The sequence below is a fragment of the Lissotriton vulgaris genome, chromosome 8, assembly GCF_964263255.1.
Source record: "Lissotriton vulgaris chromosome 8, aLisVul1.2, whole genome shotgun sequence".
Lineage (NCBI taxonomy): Eukaryota > Metazoa > Chordata > Amphibia > Caudata > Salamandridae > Lissotriton > Lissotriton vulgaris.
Genome location: NC_141696.1, coordinates 1,040,149,460 through 1,040,171,875, shown reverse-complemented (window position 1 = coordinate 1,040,171,875; position 22,416 = coordinate 1,040,149,460). Strand labels below are relative to the sequence as shown.

The following is a 22,416-nucleotide window of genomic DNA, read 5'->3' as shown; positions in this document are numbered from 1 at the left end:
CATATAATCCTGAGATAGGGGGGAGGCCAACGTCACCAATGGGCAGAGAGACATCTGTAGTAGACGGAGGAGTCTTAAGAGAGAGCGACTTGGGCCCAGTAGGGGACAGGTCCGGTTCAATGGAAGGAGAGGGGGTACCTCAGCAGTCCCCAGAAACGAGAGTAGTGGGAAGATTTACGGTGCAAAAAGTGCACTGCGAGGAGGGAGTCAGTACCCAGAGGCTACCAGACGCCCTTATGGTGCCTGTCAACATAGGTCCCATAGTATCAGTGTACAATCCAGAATAGACACAGGGTGAGAGTCTGCCACAAATAGAGAGAGAGAGAAGTACCAGCGAAGGTAGAAGTAATGTGGCGGACGAGTGGAACCAATGGTCCCGACCTATAGAAAGGAGCTCCCCTTTGGCAGCATCGGCAGACTCCTCCAGAGAACAGGGGGGTTTAAGAGGACCGATGGACTTGAGAGGGCCACAACCAAGGCCGAATAAAGAATTAAGGCCAGATTTGCGAACTTGGGAGATGATCGGGAATACCCAGAGCGACAGGTCAAGGGATGGTTATGGCAATGGAAGTCAGGACAGCAGGGGGGTGTCTCACTGTATGTCTAATAGAAGTAGGCATGAATGGGACCGTGGAGTAGGGGAGGAAAATAGGGGAGCGTCCCCCCCTGAGTCTACAGATAGAAGACAAGACTGGGACCGTGAAAGATGGGAACAAGGAAATGTCCCCCATAACAAACCCGAGGAAGACAGATGAGTGAGTCAGGAATGTAAGGGGAGAGACTCTAGTGAAACCTCTAGTCAAGGCACATTGAGGGCAGCAATAAAAGCAAGGAGAATAGATGTGCTGAGACTTAAATCAGAGGTAGAGGAGATAGTGGAAGGTACAATACCCCTGGAGAGGATAGAACTTTACGAACCAGATGAACTGTTGTTTGTAGCGAAAGATGTTACTCGCAGAGCCAGGACAGCTCCCGAGAAGCTAACAGAACTAGCGAACAAATACTCAGTGGATCTGACCAGGACAAAGGCATTGCAGGGTGGCCATAGGCTGCAGTACTCAGATCAAGATCTAGACTAAAAGAGAGTGATCGGATTAAAAACCCACATCAGAGAATTATTAGTGGGAATCCGAACATGGGTCCAACTGGACAAATGGCAGGAAAGGTGGTCAAAGAAGAAGAGTGTTAGGCGTAGCACTATAGAGACATCTTCAGGAGCGGGGCTGGTGCATGCAGAAGCATACCCCTTGAGGGAGGTGGCTCATGGGGGATATGTGCATGTGCCTTGGAGTAGGGGAGATTTGGCTGCCTTTACGAACACATTTCCTAAATTGAGGGAGAGTCCAGTAGAATGGTACAAACAGGTAGAGAGGTTCGTAAAAATATCAAAGGTACTATGGGTTGATTTGAACACGTTGTTTGACATTGTGGTCCCGGGGGATCTGTGGGTAGCATGTAAGGTCAGCGTTGAATGGCCCACAGAGGAGCCAGAACGAGATGCACCCACGAATGAACCTTCACCTAGGGTGATGATAAAGTACGAACAAGTGATTACGTGGTTAAAGACTAAGGTACCACCACAGGACATAGATTGGGTGAAAATAGATCGAACTAGACAAGAACTGAAGGAGACAGTCCACGAGTACTATGAGAGACTGTTGCAGATATTCAAGCAGTGCAGTGGACCGAATGTGATGGATCCAAAGGATATGGGACAGTTTGTATCCAAGTTTGTCCTGGGACTGAGACTCGATATTTGTCTCATGATACAACAACATTTGATTTGTTGGCAGAACAAACCTCTAGACGAGATCCTGAGGTATGCAAGGTACTGCAGTGATGAGATACACTCCAAGACTAAGAAGCTCAAGGATAAGCTGATGCTAGTCCAGATGCAGCCGGGAGGACAGGGTCAGTCTGGAAATGGAACATTAGGGAGAAGATCGGGTGGTCAGAAAAGCGACAGTGAGGATGGTCCAAGGCCGAGGGTAGACCTGGCGACTCTGAAAAGGACAACTAAGTGTCATCAGTGTCATGAGATCGGACATTGGAGACGTGAGTGTCCCCATAACCCAGAAAATCAGGTACAGGAGGAGGAAGAGGAGAGTCAGGCCCCTCAAGTACCGAGAACAACAGTAGTTAAGTTCAAGGCGGCAAAAGGGGGGACTTCCGCTCCTAGAGCTCCGGTTCCCCAGCCACCGAAGATTGCGGCAGGAAACAAGGCATACCAGCAGATGCCTCTCCTGGTAGACGGAGACAAGTACTATCACTTTGACCCAGTGACAGGACGGTACCTGAGTGAAGAGGAGAATTGTACCCTAGGAGCAGTACTAGAGATAGACCAAAGGGGCCCCCTTGTAGAAGCTGATGTAGCTGGACACCCCACCACCTTTCTGGTGGATACGGGTGCTACTCGTTCTACTGTACGGTCTGCAGTAGTTCCTAACCTACCACTTTCCGGACAAACTATCCAAGTTGTAGGGGTCGCAAATAGGAGGATGACAAACCCACTGACAGAACCAGTCCCAGTAAAAATAGGGAATTTCAGGGACAACCACCAATTCGTGGTATGCTATTCTAGTCCTGTGTGTCTGCTAGGAAGAGATCTATTATGTAAACTTAACTGCACCATCTACTGTACACCTAAGGGAGTAGAGTGAGAGACAAATGATGATGATGCTGCTTTTAAGGTTGCAAACACACATGTGTGCATAGAACTGTATCCTGCACTAACGGTGGAGGAACTTCCCTGGGATTTGAGAGAGGCAGTCAGACAGGAAGTTTGGGACTTTACAGGAGAAGAGATTGGATTGATCAAAGGAGTGGAGCCAGTTAAGATCCAAGTGAGACCTAATGCAGAGTTTCCAAGAACGCCCCAATACAAGTTGACTCCAGAAACAATTGCGGGAATAAAACCTGTGATTGAATCCATGATTAGACAGGGAATTCTGAAGGAAGTAATGGGCAGTCCCTGTAACTCTCTGATCATGGGCTTGCAGAAGCCTAGCGGGAAGTTCAGGATTGTGCAGGATTTACGAAAAGTGAACGACATAGTTGTTCCATGCTGTCCAGTGGTGCCGAATCCATCAGTGATATTGTTTCAGATTCCAGCACAGGCTGAGTGGTTCACAGTGATTGATTTGTGTCAGGCTTTCTTCTCTATACCATTACATGAGGAGAGCCAATTTCTTTTCGCTTTTAAGCTGGAAGATCGCGTGTTGACATGGTGTTGTATCCCTCAAGGGTATACAGAGAGCCCATCGATATTTAACCAATTGTTGAAAAGGATCCTTGAGAGTCTAGTACTGCCCCAGAACTCGGTTCTCGTACAGTACATAGACGTACTCCTTGTTGCGGCAGAGACGGAAGATGCCTGTAGAATAGACACCATCGCTTTGTTGAACCATCTGGCAGAAAATGGTCACAAGGTATCTCCCAGTAAGCTACAGTACTGTCTGTCTGAAGTCCAGTATCTGGGACATAGAATAGAAAAGGGCAAACGAAAGGTATCTCCAGATAGGATAGAGGCCATAATGAAAATGATGGTGCCCTCGACACAGAGAGAGGTTAGAATGTTCTTGGGAATGGTTGGCTACTGTCGCCAGTGGATTGCTAACTTTTCCCTGAAGGCGAAACCCTTGCAGAAACTGACGTTCAAGGACGTGAGTGATCCGGTACCATGGGACACAGACTGCATGATGGCTTTCCTTGAGTTGATAGAGGACTTATATCGCGCTCCGGCTCTGGGAATGCCTGATTACACCAAATTGTTTTCATTGTTCTGCTGCGAGCGAGAGGGTTGCGCTTTGGCAGTTTTAACCCAAGATCATGGAGGTGTCCGTAGACCAGTTGCTTACTTTTCGGCTACCTTAGACCCAGTAGCCACAGCGTTGCCCGGATGTCTCAAATCCGTTGCTGCAACAGGTGTCAGCATTGAGAGATGTGAAAGCATTGTGATGGGACATCCATTGGTGGTACATGTTCCACATTCAGTAGAACTGTTAATGACCAGGACCAAAACGCAGCACTTGACCAACAATAGGCTCACACGCTATGAGCAGGTTATACTTGCCGCGGAGAATGTGACCCTTAAGAGGTGCTCGGTTTTGAACCCTGCTACGTTAATGCCATTGCCAAATGTCTTAGATGATGATTGTGAAAACCACGACTGCCTTGAGGTGACTGAACTGTGCACCAAACCTAGACCAGACATTGTCGATGAGCCATTGGAAGACCCTGATGAAATTTACTTTGTTGTTGGCTCATGCATAAGGGACAGTGCTGGACAGTTAAGAGCGGCTTTTGCCGTTTGCACGATTCATGGGATAGTTGAAGCTGCCTGTCTAGAAGGAGTACACTCCGCTCAGGTGGCTGATATATTTGCGTTGACGCATGCCTGTTTGGCGGCCAACAAAATTTGAGTCACCATATACACCGACAGCCGATATGGGTTTGGTGTGGTTCATGACTTCGGTCAGTTGTGGTCTCAAAGGGGTTACATGACATCGTCAGGTTCCCCTATCAGGAATGGAGAATTTGTCAGGTTACTGCTGGAGGCGCTGCAGGGCCCAGCAGAAATCGCTGTGGTGAAATATACAGCACATAGCAAAGGTGCTGATTTTGTGTCCCTGGGTAATCGTTATGCTGATGAAGTTGCACGCTATTGTGCAGAACAAGCTTACTCATTTACCGATCAAGTTATCGAGGGGATGCATAGAGGGACCGAGCTAAACATGATACTTGAAGTGGCAGATACTTGGGATGAATTGAGGAACATGCAGGAACAAGCGTCAGATTTCGAGAAAAGAGTGTGGGTGACCTCTGGTTGTATCAAAGGGGATCTGGACTTGTGGATTTCAGCTGATGGGAGAGCTGTGTTGCCAAATGAACTAGTGAGCCCGATGGCTCGACAGATACATGGTCCTGTGCATTTGGGGAGGGATGCGATGATGCGAGTGTTCAGGCAGACTTGGTACAATCCCAAGTTTCGAACGGCTGCGGAAGCGGTGTGTCAGAGGTGTGTTACGTGTCAACAAATGAATGTTGGGAAAAGGACACCGGTTACACTGAGTCACGTTGGAAGGTCTGGTGGGCCTTTCAATAGGATGCAACTGGATTTCATTGAAATGCCGAGGTGTAATCGCCTCAGATATGTCTTGGTGATTGTATGTGTGTTCTCCAGGTGGGTTGAGGCATACCCAACTCGTAGGTGCGATACATTCGCAGTAGCAAAATTATTGTTGAGGGAATTAGTGCCAAGATTCGGGGTCCCAACCTCTTTGGAATCGGGCAGAGGGACGCATTTTAACAGTGAAGTTGTGAAAATGCTCTGCTCTGCACTGAACATTGACCAGAGACTGCATTGTAGCTATCGACCAGAGGCTTCTGGCATAGTAGAGCAAATAAATGGAACACTCAAGGCTCGAATGGTGAAGGTGTGCTCATCCACGTCCCTGAAATGGCCAGATGCTTTACCGTTGGTGCTAATGAGCTTACGTAGTACACCAGACAGGAGGACAGGACTCTCACGCCATGAAGTGTTGATGGGAAGGGCTATGAGATTGCCGTCCGTCCCTTCAGCAGCCCTGCTAAATATCACAGATGATCTGATTCTTGACTACTGCAAGGGACTATCTGATGTCATCCATTCTGTGTCCCTTCAGGTGCAGACTGCTGAAATCCTGGCTGCTAGAGACCTTTGCCACGACCTATGCCCAGGTGATTGGGTCCTGGTGCGGAAGCACGTGAGGAAGAGCTGCTTGGATGTGCGCTGGCGAGGCCCGTTTCAGGTTATCCTGGTGACGAACACTGCCGTGAAGTGTGGTGGATTACCGAACTGGATACATGCTTCTCACACCCGAAGAGTTCCAGCACCCCTGGAAGAAACAGCTCCTCTCATTGATGGAAATCCAGCTGTGGAGGAAGATCCACTAGAGGGGACAAGTCAAGCTGTGGGGGTATCTGAAGAGGCTGGTAACTCATCCAACCGAGCTGAAGAAGATCACGACGACAGTGACACGGAGTCCGCCTCTGAACGGGGAAGTTGCTGTGAAGGTGATCTCAGCACAGAGCAAGCTGAAGGCAGTGATGAGCAGGTTGTGCCAACGAGAAGCAGAGGAGTGAGCAGCACAGAGGCAAGTTGGCCTGAGAGGCGAAGAAGACTGAACGTGAGGCTGACCTCTGAAAGAGATCTTGCACCTGTATCTGAAGAATCAGACCCGGAAGGGGGAAACCAAGAGTCAGAGGAAAGAGGTCCGAGGAGATGAAGGAGGGTGAGAGTACCGTGTCGAAGATATGCCACCCCGGAGTGGACCTACCCTTTGACAAATGCCAGGTGTACTGAGGTCCGGGAGGGTGAGGTCAGTGACTGTGACCAGTACGATCCCCAACGTTAAGCTGGAAGTGATATTGTTGGTACCTGGACTGGAAATTGAAGGTATACTGACAATCACAATTCCTTATCCCCCTTACCTAAGCAAGATAAATGACTTAATCCTGAATAGACTGATCTTTCCTACATTTGGTCCTGAGATACCTGCTTATGAATCAATAGTCCTTCGAATGGAACTCTTGGATTATATGCTATGTGCAGTTGGAGAAAATATCATCATTGATCAGTAAAGACTTTGTAAATAGCTATTGAATTCACTTAGAGCCGAGTGGAAGAAGAAGATATTTAGGGACATCCCTTAGAGGACGGAGAAGGGTCAGGGTCGCCTGAATGCGAATGGAAATGACGAATCGAAAAGGGATTTCCGCTTCTAGGTGTGGTTCGAGAATTTTCATAAAGCCAAGAAAAGACTTTGTGATGCTGCTGGAAACGAATCGCACGGTTTGAGACCATGTAGGCTGGGAACCCGACTCGTAGGGCAAAATGTAATATAGGCACACTTATGGGGGTAGTGATATTCTTTATATTTTTAGTAGTTTTAGTTTCTTATTTAGCACCACAAGAGCAGGAAGCGGAGGTCGAGGGAACGCCTACACCTACCACTCCTAGCCAGAAAGAGGTTAACATAGGATCCGAGAAAGCTTTGTTAGCAGAAGAAAGCCGTAGATTACATGCAGATTTGTCTAAAGGAAACTTTGGAAAGAATGCGTATGCGAAGTTGTTGTATGAATACATTGATGCGATGGATGCATAATATTGTTATGTGTGTATGCAGTTGCCAGCTTCAGTAGATGAGGGTATTAGATACCATCACCTGCCATTGCCATATGGAATTTCATGTAGTTTGCTGCTTAGCATATTTTATGGACGAAATCATTTTGAATATTTCTTTTCGAATTATGATGCTGTGCTACCAAGTCCCCAAGTATAAGCACTTGAACAAGTGGGATTATTATAAGTCAGAGGATAGACTTAGATATTTTTTCATTCCAACACGAGAACTAGACACCTCATATGCTCATCGACACAACTTGACCTGCTCATTGGCAGAGGTAGAGAAGAAGTTCATAGAACAGGTAGAGGATAGGTACAAAAAACAAAAGCAGTTGCAGGCGTCAGGCCAAGGTAAAGTAGATTGGACGGATGAGGAGAAGTTGCATAAGACAAGGGGAAGCTATGGTCCGATAGCATTGGACGAGGTACAGAAAGGGAAGTTATGCCTGCACAGACCAAAGACGTATTATGAAAATTTCTATGTGGGCCAGACAACTTGTGAACACACTTTCACATTAGAATATTACACCAAGGATTTCCTGAAGAGTGTGGTACAAGTGATCCCTACGGTGTACTTTGTCTGTGGGAAAAATGCGTACGTGAGGTTGCCGGATAAGTGGTATGGGACATGTTACCTGGCGATAATTTTTCCAAAGATATACCACACCGAGGACTTTGCTCTGGTGGAAGGTGGACACTTGACGTGGGTGAAGCAAGGAGAGAGTGCTGGTGCAATAGTGGGGGATGTGTTTGGAGCTGCAATACCAATTTTGGGAGTGATCTTGAATGACGTGAAGATACGGCGGTTGGCAACTGTGGTGGATGAACTGTCAATGAGTACAGCTAAGTCATTGGTGTTGATTGAGGGGGAGATGCTGTCGATAAGGACAATGGTTTTGCAGAACCGTCTTGCTCGAGACGTCCTTCTGGCGAAAGAGGGCGGAGTCTGTAAACCTTTGAAGGTCCAGGAATTTTGCACGTATATTCCAGATAATTCCAAGGATCTGAAGAAATATATACGGAACATTACTGCAATTCATTACGAAATTGAGGATTTGACACAAGAGAATGCATGGGAAAAGGTTGGCAAGGGATTTGGAAATGTTGGAAACTGGTTTCAAGCCTGGGAAGGAGTTTCCTTGGATACATACTGAAACCCCTTATCATCATAGTGGCATGTGTGATCGGATTATGGGGTTTGCTGAGACTGTATAAATGATATAGGTCAAATAGGCTGTCAAGGTCAATGAGGGTACAAGAGCAGAGAATGGAGAACTGCAAGACAATCAATATCGAAGTCTAAGGGCATTAGAGATGCTCAAGAGAGGGAAACTTGCGACAAGTTCTGTGTAGCTCCGTCCCTACCCTAAGAGATGTGGGTTGGTGGTGATGACACAGGTCATCAAAGGGGGGACTGAGAGAGCGCAAAACTGAGTTAGAAATAGTAGGGTGCACCATATTCACGAATAATCAGCACCCACACATATAAAGGATTATAATAATGTTTAATTGTGATGTAGAGCTATGAAATAATGTGCCAGAAGTTACATAGAGTAACTTAGAGTGTTTTGAAAGTACTAATGCCATGTTAATCTAGAAATATTGTTTGCAGTGAAGTAATAATCCAATTATAGGATGGTCAATAAGCCATTAGAGTATTACATTGCTTTATTAGAAATTCATTATTGTATTCATATAACGAGATAGAAGTGTTTAAGTTAGAAAATGTGTTTAGAAAATGTATTTTGCTAAATCCGATGAAGGCCTAATGAATGAAAATGTATTGCTCATGTTAGGATGTGAGGTGGGTATGAGGCATCTGCAGGATGCTGCAGCACTTCAGTTTCACATGACAAATAAAGCAACATTCAAAGTCAGTGGGAGCAAGATAGGGAGACAGAGGACATTTCAAACTCAGAAGCCTATTTTCAGCACAAAGGCAGACTAGCTAAACACCTGAGCAATTGTACTGATAGTTTAAGAGTGGTGTATGGCCCTTATATCCAATAATATAACAGGCTCACTACTGGGAGATGCTCAGGCTTCAAAACAGCACATCTTTATGGCACGAAGTTCAGTAGATGTTAAGATGTAATTCTTTCTCAAAGGGAATCAGCAAAGAGTCCCTGCTTAAGCAATCTGAAGGTTTCCATTACTGTATTTGGTTCTCCTAAATGTAAACAACCAGGAGCAAACAGTGCCGCTCTGTTCCTTTTATTTTACCACTCACCAAGCATGCTCATGTAACTTCTTAGCTAATCCCTTGCCCTACCTTGAACGCTGTATCCATACAGCCGGCATAAATTTGGGAAAGAAACAGTCCTTGGTAGGGTTTCTGGGAATGAAACGTATCAGTAATGAAATAAAGAATGATTCAATAGGAGAAGCATGTCAAGCCAGAGTGGCCTATTTTTCTTTGGGTGTTTCCTCCAGCAGATGCATGATCAGTTCATGGAGAGGTTTACAGACTTTAGGGTAGCCGTGGGCATCAAGTGCAGGAAGTCGAACAAATCTTGAGATAGTTGCATCTTAGTGCACAAAGCCTACATCCACATCCAATAACTGCACCGTGGGGAGTTTAGGAAGAGCCATTCTGAATTGCTGGTTCACCTTTGCATTCTTTTTCCGCAGTGGTTTGGGCTTCTCACCTCGTGGCTGAAGACCTATAACAATAATCTTAGCTTGCGGCTGTAAACGGTTAATGACCTTCACAATGGTTTCAATGCCACCAACCACTTCCTCTGCTGTGTTCTCAATATTGTTTGTCCCAATCCAGACAACAATAACCTTAGGCTTGATATTCTCAAGTTCCCGGTTTTGCAGCCTCCAAAGCAAGTGCTCTGTCCTATCTCCCCCGATGCCGAAGCCCAGGGCATGAAGGGGAGAGAAGAGCTCCCTCCATAACTCATACTGCTAAACCACTTGCACCATGGATTTACCCACAAATAAAACTTCAGGCTCTTTGTCTTTGCAATCTAGGACAAACCGGAGGTTCTGAGACATCCATCTGTCATCTAGAAAAATGTCGACACCAGGCTGCGGAACTACTGCGGAGTTAGTGTTCCACTGGCTTATTTTATCCTCGACGAACAGTCTGTAAATTTCAGCCTATTGTCTGTTGTCGATCTTTTATTTAATAGATGACATTTGTCAGAACTTCCGGGTCGCATGACAGCTAATTTCATCCAGCCAAAAAATTGTTAGTTTCAAGAATTCATAAAGCCTCTTGGGATAGGAGAAACTTCTCCTATGCTACCTCCCTTCTCTGGAATCAAATGCTGTGGCATTTGAAAAGTCAGCCAAATCGCCAGATTTTAAGAAAACATCTCAAAACGTGGCTATTTACTCTTCCTATGTAGTTTTAGACTTCAGGCAGTTTTTAGCCTGGAGTCAGATGGCAGCACCAAGACCCCTACAGGCATATGCTGAGCTTTATATATTTATATTGAATCAAATAAAATCAGAGTCCAGCAGCACCAGAAGAATTGCAAGAAGACTTTTGTGGTTTTGAGACTTCAGAAAACAAGAGGCAAGCCAACAAGCCATTGGAGAATCTTGGTTTCAATGATGTAGAGAGCGTGTCTGATCTCTCACAGTCACAGAAGCAGCTGGAGGCAATCCACCACAGCAGAGCAGGTAGTTGTGCCTATATACATGAGGAATAGCTCTCACGGATCAGCTCTATTGATGGGCTTGATTTAGGCATCAACATCCTCCACTTACCGGTAGTAATGCACCTGATTGTTCCACACTATGAGAAGCATAGCCAGAAAACGTAGGTGCACTTTGGTGCCCAATTTCTGAAGTTCTTTCATTCTCCTCCCCAGTTCCCACTTACATTGTTCCATGGCCTTGCAGACATCTGACCTTATAGTGAAGGTGAACCCATTGCCAGGGTAAGAGCTATTTTTTTGCGCTAACCTCCAGAGACTTTTTAAGGCATGGGCAAAGTTGGCTCTTGCCTTTCTAGCCTTTCAGCGGGGGCTCCCTCATAGCCAGCTCTGTTTTACAAAGTCTTGCCCTGATGACCTTGAATAATTCTTCAACAGATTGCTTTAAGTACTGTTTCTCTTTAATTTACGTATTAACGTGTGATGTGTGTAGGTTTATTACAGACATTTTGCAGAGGAATGTTGTGTTTATGTTTCATGCAACATCCATAAATAAGGTTTATTTTAGATCAAAACAGGACCTCATATATGAGAAATGGGAGGTGTCACAGAGATTATTTGCAATGATATTAGTGAGTAGCTGCTGTTGAAAACACCTCACTATCCATGAATATTAGATGTAACAACTTCAGAATGTGGAAGAGTGTCTGTCAGTGACCTTACCAAAGAGGGTATGAAAGAGCTGAAATTGGGTCATGTATACAAAACTGTTCTGAACAGGGGCCCCAAAAGATCCAATTGGCACCAGGACCCCAAAATCCTTATGAAGGCCCTGCTAATCCCAAGATGAGCTCCTTTGCTGCAACGGAAAGAACATTTTTCAGAATTTTTTAGGCTTTTGGTGGCTGTCGTTCCTCCAAAAAGGTTCTCTGTGGGTGCTCTGCCTTAAGGTTCACATCAGGCAGACCCTAAGGATAGCTTCATTGAGGGATGACATTATGAAGCTTTTCACATCCCCTTACTCTTTTGCTTCTGGAACATTCAGAATCCTGTTGTTGTTTCTCCTTGAATGGCTCTCAAGTCTTACAATGTCATCGCTTAACATTTCATTCGGTCTAGTCAACTGTATGATATCTGTAGAATTTTTCTGAAATCTAGGTTGGCCCTATTAACTTCATCTTCCAATGCTTTGGTGTGCTCGATTATCTCATCTAACTGTTTACCTAAAGCTTGACAAGAGGCTTATATTCCTATTTGATTGGCTTCAGAGACCTGAAATCTCTTTTACATTTCAGCTTTCAGGCCCAGGAGAATCGAGCCACCAACCCGTCAGTCAGCTCTCATTCGGCTGATTAAACTGTCATAATTCTGGTATTTCTTGATGGAAGCATAGCCTCAGGCTGTTGTAGAGCCGGGCTCATTCTCACTCCTTATGCTGGAAGGGATGCGAGAATACTGAATCTGTTACCGATAATCAGGAGAGTAGTTTGATTTATGTCTGCATAAAAAGTGTCAGCCTGCCTGGTAGTTGATAGACCTTGTCCCTCTGTATACCAGAATGTTGGAAGTCTCATATTCGGAGGAGTATCACCCCTTTTATCTCCCTGAGTTACATTTGTGAGCTCCTTTTCTGCATTTTGAGTGGACGATAAGGTCATGGTTTTAAAGAAGGAGTTCAATGATGGGGTCACTTTAATAGAGATAGGAGCTTTCGTCTTATTTTTGAGCTCCACTGCTGTCGACCCTTTTACATTGCCTAACTTCTTCCCATCAACTGGAGATCTAGGGCCCCATTACGATCTGCCCGCCACCGTTACGGAAAACAGGACGACCACCAGAGGTGCGGTGGTCCCACGGGTGCAATCAGGATGCGACCGCCACCATGGCGGTCGCATTCCCGCATCTTTTGCATCGCGGCGGTGCATTGCAGCAAGCAGCACCAGCTGCATTGTAAAAGTGGCATGTTGTGCATTAACATGCACAACGTGACAATCACCGCACAGTGCTTGCCATCTTGTGCATGCCAATGTAGGGAGGTACCATGGGTACCCCACAAATGCACCCCCCAACACCCTGGGGGCCTGAACAGGCCCCAAATGCAAAAGACAGCATGCCTTTCCATGCCAATATCGCCACCATGGAAAGGCCCTAATCTGCCCACATCATAATATGGTAGGCGGTGCCTGCTAGGCACCGCCACCATATTATGGGCCAGGACCGCACAGCAGGCATACGTAACGATTGCCTGCCTGTGGTAAAGTGGTGGACGGTATTTCCTTCTTCCGTTTTACCCCCGCAATGGCGGGGGGTAATGGAAGTGCGGGCGGGCAAAGATGTTGGGTGGATCACCACCACTGGTCACGCAGTGGCGATCCGCCCAACATCATAATGGCCTCCTTAGTTTTAGACTGTAATAAGCCCTTCCCTGTGCTGTTATCCACCTTTACTATGGACTGTGTAGCCTTTCGAGGGCAATTATGAATATTCCCTAGGCTTGTTTTAGATGCAGTATCCATTTTAAAAGAATCAGTATGCAACAACCTGGAGCAGCAACCTGACTCCTGCTCTATCCGTCTGTATGGCTATGGGTGTAACCTCGAAAGCCACTTCCCATTTATGCTCCAGGAGATGACCTGAGGCAGGCAGAACCCTGCTTCCACTTCCTTGGTAGATGCGTATCCGACAGGATACTGAAGGCCTAATCCAGAGTAGTCCAAGAAGAAGAGAGCTCCTGCAAACTAACCCCAGGACCTTGTCCTGACCATCTGGGCTTGTCCTCGCTCTGAGTGGAGACAGCGTATCAAAGATGGGTGATTGGAGCATCTACCAAGAAGGATTACGAGATAAGGCACCATCCCTTATCTTTCTTTCGAGCCTTTACAGATCTCTCAACTACAGATTCTTCTCGGGGTCTTCAAACTGACCACCGCTTTTTTTACCTAGGTAGTGTGCAGCTGCCATGTTCCCCAGCTGAAACTTGCCAATCAGCAGCCATCACTTTAAAGGCAGATATGAACCACAGTGGTATATCTGGAGAATATGGGTATTCATACTTATTCCGTTAAACATACATTTGCCCGCAGTATTTGGCTACCTCAACAGTTTATTTTTTTAAACTCTTTTTATTGAACAGTCGCTTGGCACACCAAATGGAATTTGTTACAGACATAGAAGTGTATGACAGGCAATGAATTGCATGAATAATTACATAATGAGAGGTCATTCCCTGTGTAGCTTCCCATTTGCTGCGGCACCCTCCCTTGGATTGGATCCTTCATGGGGTTAATACCTGGATAACTTCTAGCTGCACACTTATTGCCTCATAAGTGTATCACCCTAGGCACCAGTATTTGTTTGCTGGATCCTCCAGCGTGGTTTTACTTCAACAGTTCAATGTACAATCGTTTTCTAGAAATATTACTCCATATTCTCGTTGAGTTCAAAATCCAAAGTTATTTTATTCACTTTTCATTCTTTTCAAAATTCAAGACAATCCATGTTCCGCTGGGGGTCGCGTAACTAGTTAGCATGGAGGAGTCTCGTTCGTTATCCCAGCGGACCATGGATTGTCTTGAATTTTGAAAAGAATGAAAAGTGAATAAAATAACTTTGGATTTTGAACTCAACGAGAATATGGAGTAATATTTCTAGAAAACGATTGTACATTGAACTGTTGATGTAAAACCACGCTGGAGGATCCAGCAAACAAATACTGGTGCCTAGGGTGATACACTTATGAGGCAATAAGTGTGCAGGTAGAAGTTGCCAAGAGCACAGTTCAAATTGGATTTAACATTTAGGCGGTGCACAACCCGATACATAGAAGTTAATACCTGGATGTCACTCACTATGACTGTATTCATCCTAATAAGCCCAGATATTTTCCTATTTGTTTGGGCATCCTCTACTTTGATACACGAATGTGCTAGTTGGCACCTAGCCATATCTCCCTCCCAATAGTGCTTGATACTGGGGCTGGCCCACATGATATTAAAGAGGGATCCAATCTCTCCACACCACCTAGCCAATGATCGGAGTCACAAGGACCCAACCTGTATTGGAGTGTTTTTGAGGCATATGACCAATGTAAGATAAGAAGCTCAAGCAAGCAAAAGCATGAGCAAATGGCGATCTCCCTAGGACATTGAAATGCGTCCACCCAATCATCATCCTCTACTAGCCCTGTGTCTACTTCCCACACTTCTCTCAGGGAGCCCAGAGGGTCCAGTAGATTAGTAATAAGTTTTCAGTAGGAGTAGGAGATGTTTTTTTTTCTACCATCAGGTCAAAGAGGAGTCAGTCTTAGAGGGAAGAATACTTGGGTATCTGTTCCCTGTCTAGCAGCTGGGAGCACAGAGCGGGCCACAACAGAAAATACCGGAATCGCTTGGTATCCACCATCTGGTATTCAGTCTGTAGGTCATCACACATGCTTATTGCCCCATCTCTCCAGATGTCCCACAAGTGGTTAATACCTATTTGGCTCCAGTGGCTTCCCCCTACCCACAAGGCAGGACACACCCTTGACCCCATCTTCACAGTAGGGAACAACATCTGCTTCAGCCACACCATGCAGCCCTCTGGATTGACCACCACTGCGTACACTTCTCTTCCAACACAGCCACCTCTCACAAACACACTCCACACCCACCACAATGTAAATGGAGCAAGGTCATAGAGGAGCACCTCAACTTTACCCTCATCCATGACCCCCCTTTCCTTGACCAACGCCAACTCAGCAGCCAAGGAACTACACCGCTGGATCACCAACTGCACAGACAACCTAGCACCCTTACATAACCCTGACAGACAACGCACCTTAAAGGCCACCTGGTTCACCACCGACCTCCAAGAAGCCAGACGCACCTGCAGACATCTAAAAAAATGATGGAGAAACAGCAAAACCACAGAAGACCGGACATCCTACAAGACCGCCATGACAGAATTACACAAACTTATAAGATCCACCAAAAGAACCTTCATCCGGAGCAAAATCCGCACGCAACTCCAGTAACTCGAAGGAACACTTCAGCATCGTCCAGCAATTCACCAACCCCCCCAGCAAAGCCATGAACGTTACACCCAGGCCCTCTATGACAACTTCAGTGAACAGAGTCCAGAAACCACCCTTACCCCCAGCGACGAAAGCCAGCCCACCATCATTGCCTGGACCCCAGTCACCACTGAACATATCACTACGACCATGAAGAGAACTCACTCAGGTGCCCCCATGGACCCCTGCCTGCCGCACATATTCCACAGAGCCGCCACCGCCATAGTGCCCGAGCTACGATGCACCATCAACGCCACCTTCGAATCTAGCACTTTCCCCAATGACTGGAAACGCGGAGAAGTCAAGCCCCTCTTCAAGATACCCGCTGCAGAACCGACGGACCTGAAAGACTACCAACCCCTCTCTCTCCTTCCCTTCACAGCCAAAGTCACAGAGAAGATCGTCAATGCCCATCTGACAAACTTCATCAAAGAGAACGCCTTTCTCGACTCTTCCCAATCCGGATTCTGCAGTCACCACAGCACCAAGACCACCCTCCTCGCTGGCACAGACGACATCCGCACACTCCTCAACCAAGGCCACACCGCGGCCCTCATCCTTCTAGAACTCTCAGCAGCCTTCAATACTGTTTCCCACAGCACTCTGCCAGCCAAGCCAGACTCCACGACACTGGCATACAGGTAACCACCTTCGACTGGCTCCGTTCCTTTGTTGCCGGCGGAACCCAAAGGATCAGACTCCTGCCTTTCTTGTCCGAACCCACAGAGATCAACTGCGGTGTACCCCAAGGATCATTGCTCAGTCCCTACCTCTTCAACATCTACATGGCCCGTCTCACCACCATTGTCAGACAGCATGGACTCAGCATAGTATCCTACGCCTATGACACCCAGGTCATCCTCTCCCTCACAAAGGACCCCAAAGCCACCAGACTCAGCTTCCAGAAAGGAATGAACAATGTTGCAACTTGGATGAGCAGCAGCTGCCTAACGCTCAACTTGGAGAAGACAAAAGTCCTTGTCCTTGGACCCACCCCTCAGCCTGAGACAACACCTGGTGGCCCACTTCCCTCTGCAACCTGACTACCCCAAAAGACCACGCCCATAACCTCAGCATCTTACTCAACTCCTTTCTGATCATGACTGCCATATCAACGCCGTCACCTTCACCTGCTTCAAAACCCTCCGCATCCTTCATAAGAACTTCAAGTGGATCCCCCAAAGCAAGAAGGCATGTCGTCCATGAACTCATATCAAGCATAGTTGGTTACAGAAACGCCCTCTATGTTGGAATCAACAAATCCCTGCTACGCAAACTACAGACAATCCAGAACACCGCAGCCAGACTTGTCTTTGGCATTCCACAACATAAGCACATCACCCAACACCTGTGAGACCTCCACTGGCTACACGTGGAGACGAGAGTAACCTTCAAGCTACTCATCCCCGCCTACAAATCTCTCCTTTGCACCAGACCCAAATACCTCAACAAAAGAGTCTCCTTCCGCGTACAAAAAAGAAACCTCCGCTCTGCCGACCTCACTCTAGCAGAAATCCTGCACATCTGTAGAACCAGAGCCGGTGCAAGAGCCTACTCCTATATCGCGGCTAAGGCCTGGACCGAGCTCCTGGTCAACATCAGATGCTGCCCTACCCTGCACTCCTTCAGGAAAAGACTCAAAACCCGGCTTTTTGGCTAACTCAGATTTGCAGCCCCCCAGTGCCTTGAGACCCTCATGGGTGAGTAGTGCCCTTTAACATTTCCTGATTGATCAATTAAAGCCCTCTAGGCGTTTCACCACTTGCAGTCCATTGCAGGCCGAGAGAGAGGTCTGGGCTGTCATCTGTTCTTCCATCCCAACCATTTTGTCACCTCCCGCCATGCTCACACTACTGCCTGTGTATTAGTCGGGAGATCTTTCTCACTGAGTTTCTAATAGGGCACTGCTGGATAGCCTGTCGGTCCCATGGCGTACCGTTCCAGCCAACATGCCGGTGCTGTGGTGTCTGCGAGGACCTAATCATTAATAGTGATCAGTTGAGGCGCCAGGTAGTAACACCCAATATCTGGAACCCCTAAACTGCCCTCATATAATCTGTGTTGGTCAAACATTTGGACTAAGTTGGTCAGAATTTTGTAGGGAGTGTTCTGGAGTACATACAATAGTCATGGGAGGGCCATAATTTTGAACGGGATGGCCCGACCTATCAAGGAGATCAGCAGCCACCTGAAAGGTGCAGCATCCTCTGTCAGTAGCTTTGGCTGCGGATAGATGTTGAGTGACATAAAGTCTCCCAAGGAGTGGGTGATATGGATACCCTTGTATTTGAACTACTCTGCATACATGCTCCCGCGCTTATGGACATCAGAGGGGGAGCTCATCAGCTAACAAAAATATCAGGGATTTATCCTAATTTATCTGGTATCTAGAGTAGTTTCCAAACAGCCAAAGGTTTGTGGACATATAGCAGAACGTAATCCGTGTATACATAAATACGCTCTTCCCAGCCCCATTGCTCGCTATACCATAGGTAAGCAAGTCTTGGTGCACCAATGCCATCAGTGGTTCAAGTGCCAACTCGAAAATCATGGGGTAGAGTGGGCATCCTTGTCGGGTACCCCTGTGCAGTGTAGATGACCTGGATACCACCCTGTTAACCCTGACTCTCGCCGCTGGGTCCTGGTAGAGAAGTCTGACCCATTCACTGAAACTTCCACCGAAACCCATTCTCATCAAGAGTGCAAACATGTAGACCATTCGATGCTGTTGAATACCATATGTGCATCCAGTGAGAGTAGCACAGCTGCCTCATCTGGACAGGTTGTTGTCATCGTCATGACTGCATATAGCCACCAGAGATTCAGCCATGTGCTCTTCTGTGGCATAAAACCTGACTGGTCACCATGCATGACTGAGGAGATGACTGGACACAATCTGTTAGCCAGCACCTTGGCAAGCACATTGTGGGTCAAAGTGCAGCAAAGTTATGGGCCTATATAAACTACATTGGCCCAGAGGTTTGTCCTTTTTCCGGATGACTACTATGGTGGCCAGCCTGACATCTTCGGGCAGCTGCCTGTTCTCCCTTACCTTCTAAAACATGTTGAGCAGCATCAGTTGTGCCATTTTATCTGTCACACATTTGTACAGATCCGCAGGCACCTCGTTTGTGCCTGTTGCCTTCGCGGACTCTGTATCTGATATTGCACGCCCAATTTCCTCCATGGGTCTTTTATTCTAGTTCTTCTCTGTCTCTCATCTTTAATTCTCACTATCTCTGAGTAGGTCTGCAGAGTCATCCCCAGATCTGTCAGTCACCCATTCTCCCTGTGATGGCTGCAATTCCTAATGGGTCACAAATTGTGACATACCTCAATAATAATCATGATTTAAGTCTATTAGCGACCCACTAGGAATCGCTAATGAAACTCAAAAGAGTTTCATACATTAGAAATACCGATTTCCTGATTGAGGTTCAGAGAGAAACACAATTAGGAAATCAGTATTCCAAATGTACTACATATAGCCTTAGAGGCTGTTTTACAAATTGGTGGGCAGCCTGCCAGGTCAGTGGAGGCAATGACCACTGTCACTAAAGCATAGGACTAGCTGCTATATTTAGGGATCCCTACAAGGCTGATGGGTTACGACTGCAAATGTGTACGTGATGTGATAGCTTCATTAAAAATACTCACCATTTGCCATAATGCTTCTTGTTTAATGTTTAATGCACCTGCACAACAACGTTTATTTATCTCAAAATTGGCTCTTAAAGCAGGACTTATATACATGTGTATGGGAACTGTTGCAGTCCCAGTTAGAGTAAACAAGTCATGGTCACCTCAACCTAAACAGAGCTAATGAGTATTGTTGTGACCTGCTGACCTGACCTTCTGGTGACTGGGGCACAGTTCATGGGCTTAAACTATCAGAGCCAGCAGTGTATCTGCCTGTATAATCCCAGGGATTCCTCTGGCTCAAATCTAGAAGGGAACTGCAAGAATAGGAGATCTTGAGCACAACTCAATTATAGATGTATTCCCAATGTTCCAAACTCTGAATAACCAAACAGAACCAGAACTACAAGAGACCCTAACAGGATTTGTAGGTGGACTCCACGCACAAAGACTGGATTTTCTATACAGCTTTGTAATATATATTTTAATTGAAATTTTGAACAGTAAAGTTAAACAATGCAACATACCATTTTAGCCCACTACAGTTGCCATTAAAAGTTTTCTGTCTCCGGTACTAGCATTATACAAATATATATAGATCTCCCTACAGCAACATTAGATGTAGTTGTGTGGGTTGCAAAAGTGCAAAGTATCGCTAAATATAGGATCACAACTGTGCCATTTCACATCAGTCAATGGTATGTTATCTCATGGTGCTGTCTGGCAGCATAGGTCACAAATGTCTTTGTGTGGATTTCTTTCAGGCATGAGTTCCCAGTATTTTTCCAGTTGCTGTTGGCAAAAGGCAGCATCCACCAGGCAGTCTTTGCAGCCGGGCACATGTGACGCCCCCAGTGCAGGGCTACCCTCCTCTTAGCCAAAAATAGCAACATGGCATACACTAGCACATCAAAGAAAAAGGGAGGGAGCCCATATAACCTTCTAGAGCCTGAGCTACACCATAACCAGCTCCGCAAAAAGAAAGAAAGCTCTAGCAGGAAACATTAAATTAATTTAACAAGAGGCAGATATACTATTTGTTGCCTCTAGCGGAAAGTAAGAAAGCTCACCTAATACGGATTAATCATTAATCATAATGCTGAATAAATTAATAATCTCATAACTGTTTAAAGACATCACTGTCAAAAAATTACTCCACAACAAATTCCTTGTTCTCATTTTCAATATTTTTGATCAAAGCAAAATTTTATAATTTTTCCAAACATAATAAAAAATAACATATACCATCAAAAATACAATGAAAAAATTCACAATATATTAAATAGGTGAAAACAAGTCCCCGCAAAGATGCTTAACTTGCCATTATTAAGGAGATAACAATAGGAATATACCGCCTTCAGGTAACAAAGTCAAATCAAAGATTGACCATCAAATAGATTGCTTGACTAATTGCCTCGAACAACAATAATATGGTCAAAGACCCAGTGGGTTGGAGACATTGTCTTCTAGAAGGATTGACATTGATCTTGGAGAATAGGGGACAACGTGTTTCGGTCTTCCAATTATGGCCTCCGTAGGACATAGTGGGAAACTCCCACATGACTTTCGCTAACCGGTAAGGGCTGGCAAAGAAAAGAAACCATGTCCTCTCGTAAAAGCACTGCCGGTGCAAGTATTTTCAGTGTGTGCTTGGCGGAGTCGGGAATATTTACTTTACATGAATCTTCTCGTTTATGGATCATGAATGCAAATGATATGGGATAGAGGAGGACTTTAAGGTTCTGTTGTTTCCGTCCAGCAGAGGGCGCACTAAAAATACTTGCACCAGCGGTGTCTTTATGAGAGGACGTAGTTTATTTTGTTTGCCAGCCCTTAAACTGGATTGAGAATAGTAAATGTCACCCCTTTATTGCCCATCACCTTCCCCAAAATTGTATTAGATTGTAGTGGGAAGAGTAAATGTCAACCCTTTACTGTCCAACACCTTCCCAAAATTGGTTTTAATTGCAGTGAGAATTATAAATGTCACCCCATTAGTGTCCAACACATTCCCCCAACATTTTTCGATTGGACTGGTAATAGTAAATGCCATCTGTTTATTGTCCAATGCTTCCCAAATTGGTTTAGATTAGAGTAGGAAAAGTAAATGTCTCCCTTTCACTGTCCAACACCCTCCCCAATAGGGTTAGATTGGAGCATGAATAGTAAATATTACTCTTTTAGGGGCCGATTACGATGTCGTTCTGAAAGGCTCCGGATGGGATTCGGTATTGCAGAATCTGATTCAGAACCCTTGTTTCCGAACGAATCGTACACATTTCCCAATGACCAAGTACGATGCCCGAAAACTGTTCCTACAGTCTTAATTTGGTTCTGAAAGACATTCGGACAGCCCAAATCTTTCAGAGCAGAATCGTACAGCTCTATAGACATGGTTTCCGAACGAAGCGATTCGGATGACTGATTCAGACAGACGTTCTGATTTGGTCTGCCCGACATGAAACAGCAGTTGGAATCTGACTTTGGGGGCATGTTGCGGGCCCCCATTCACCCTGAGGCATCCGATTGGGGCCCGTGGGGGCACCATGGGGTGTCCGCCACAGGGTGCAAAGTTTTCACCAATCACCCCTTTTCTCAATGGGAGCCTGTGTTCTCATGTGGAACACAGGCTCCCATTGAAGTCAATACGAGTCTGACCGAATGATGTTGGGAAGCATTGTAATCAGTCATCAGACTCGAAGGACCCGATTCGTCCGGAAATGATTCTGAGACCCATTCGTTCTGAACAGTTTCAAAACTACTTCTTAATCAGCCACTTATTGTCTAACAATTTTTTCAAATGATTTATGTTGGAGTGCGATTATATAAGTTTAGATTTTTCTCTGAAAAATTTTATTTTACTTTTATTCCTAAGTAGTAGAAATGGTTTGCATTATTTTAGTAGTATTGTTGGTGATCAGAAATATAATAAAAATAGTTTGTTGTGT

The 22,416-nt window shown here is 45.7% G+C and overlaps 1 pseudogene; it reads right to left on the bottom strand.

Moving 5' to 3' along the window:
• Positions 1 to 9,556: 9,556 nt before the first annotated feature.
• LOC147698261 (platelet-activating factor acetylhydrolase IB subunit alpha2 pseudogene) lies at positions 9,557 to 10,096 on the bottom strand (annotated as a pseudogene).
• Between the last annotated feature and the right edge of the window lie 12,320 nt (positions 10,097 to 22,416).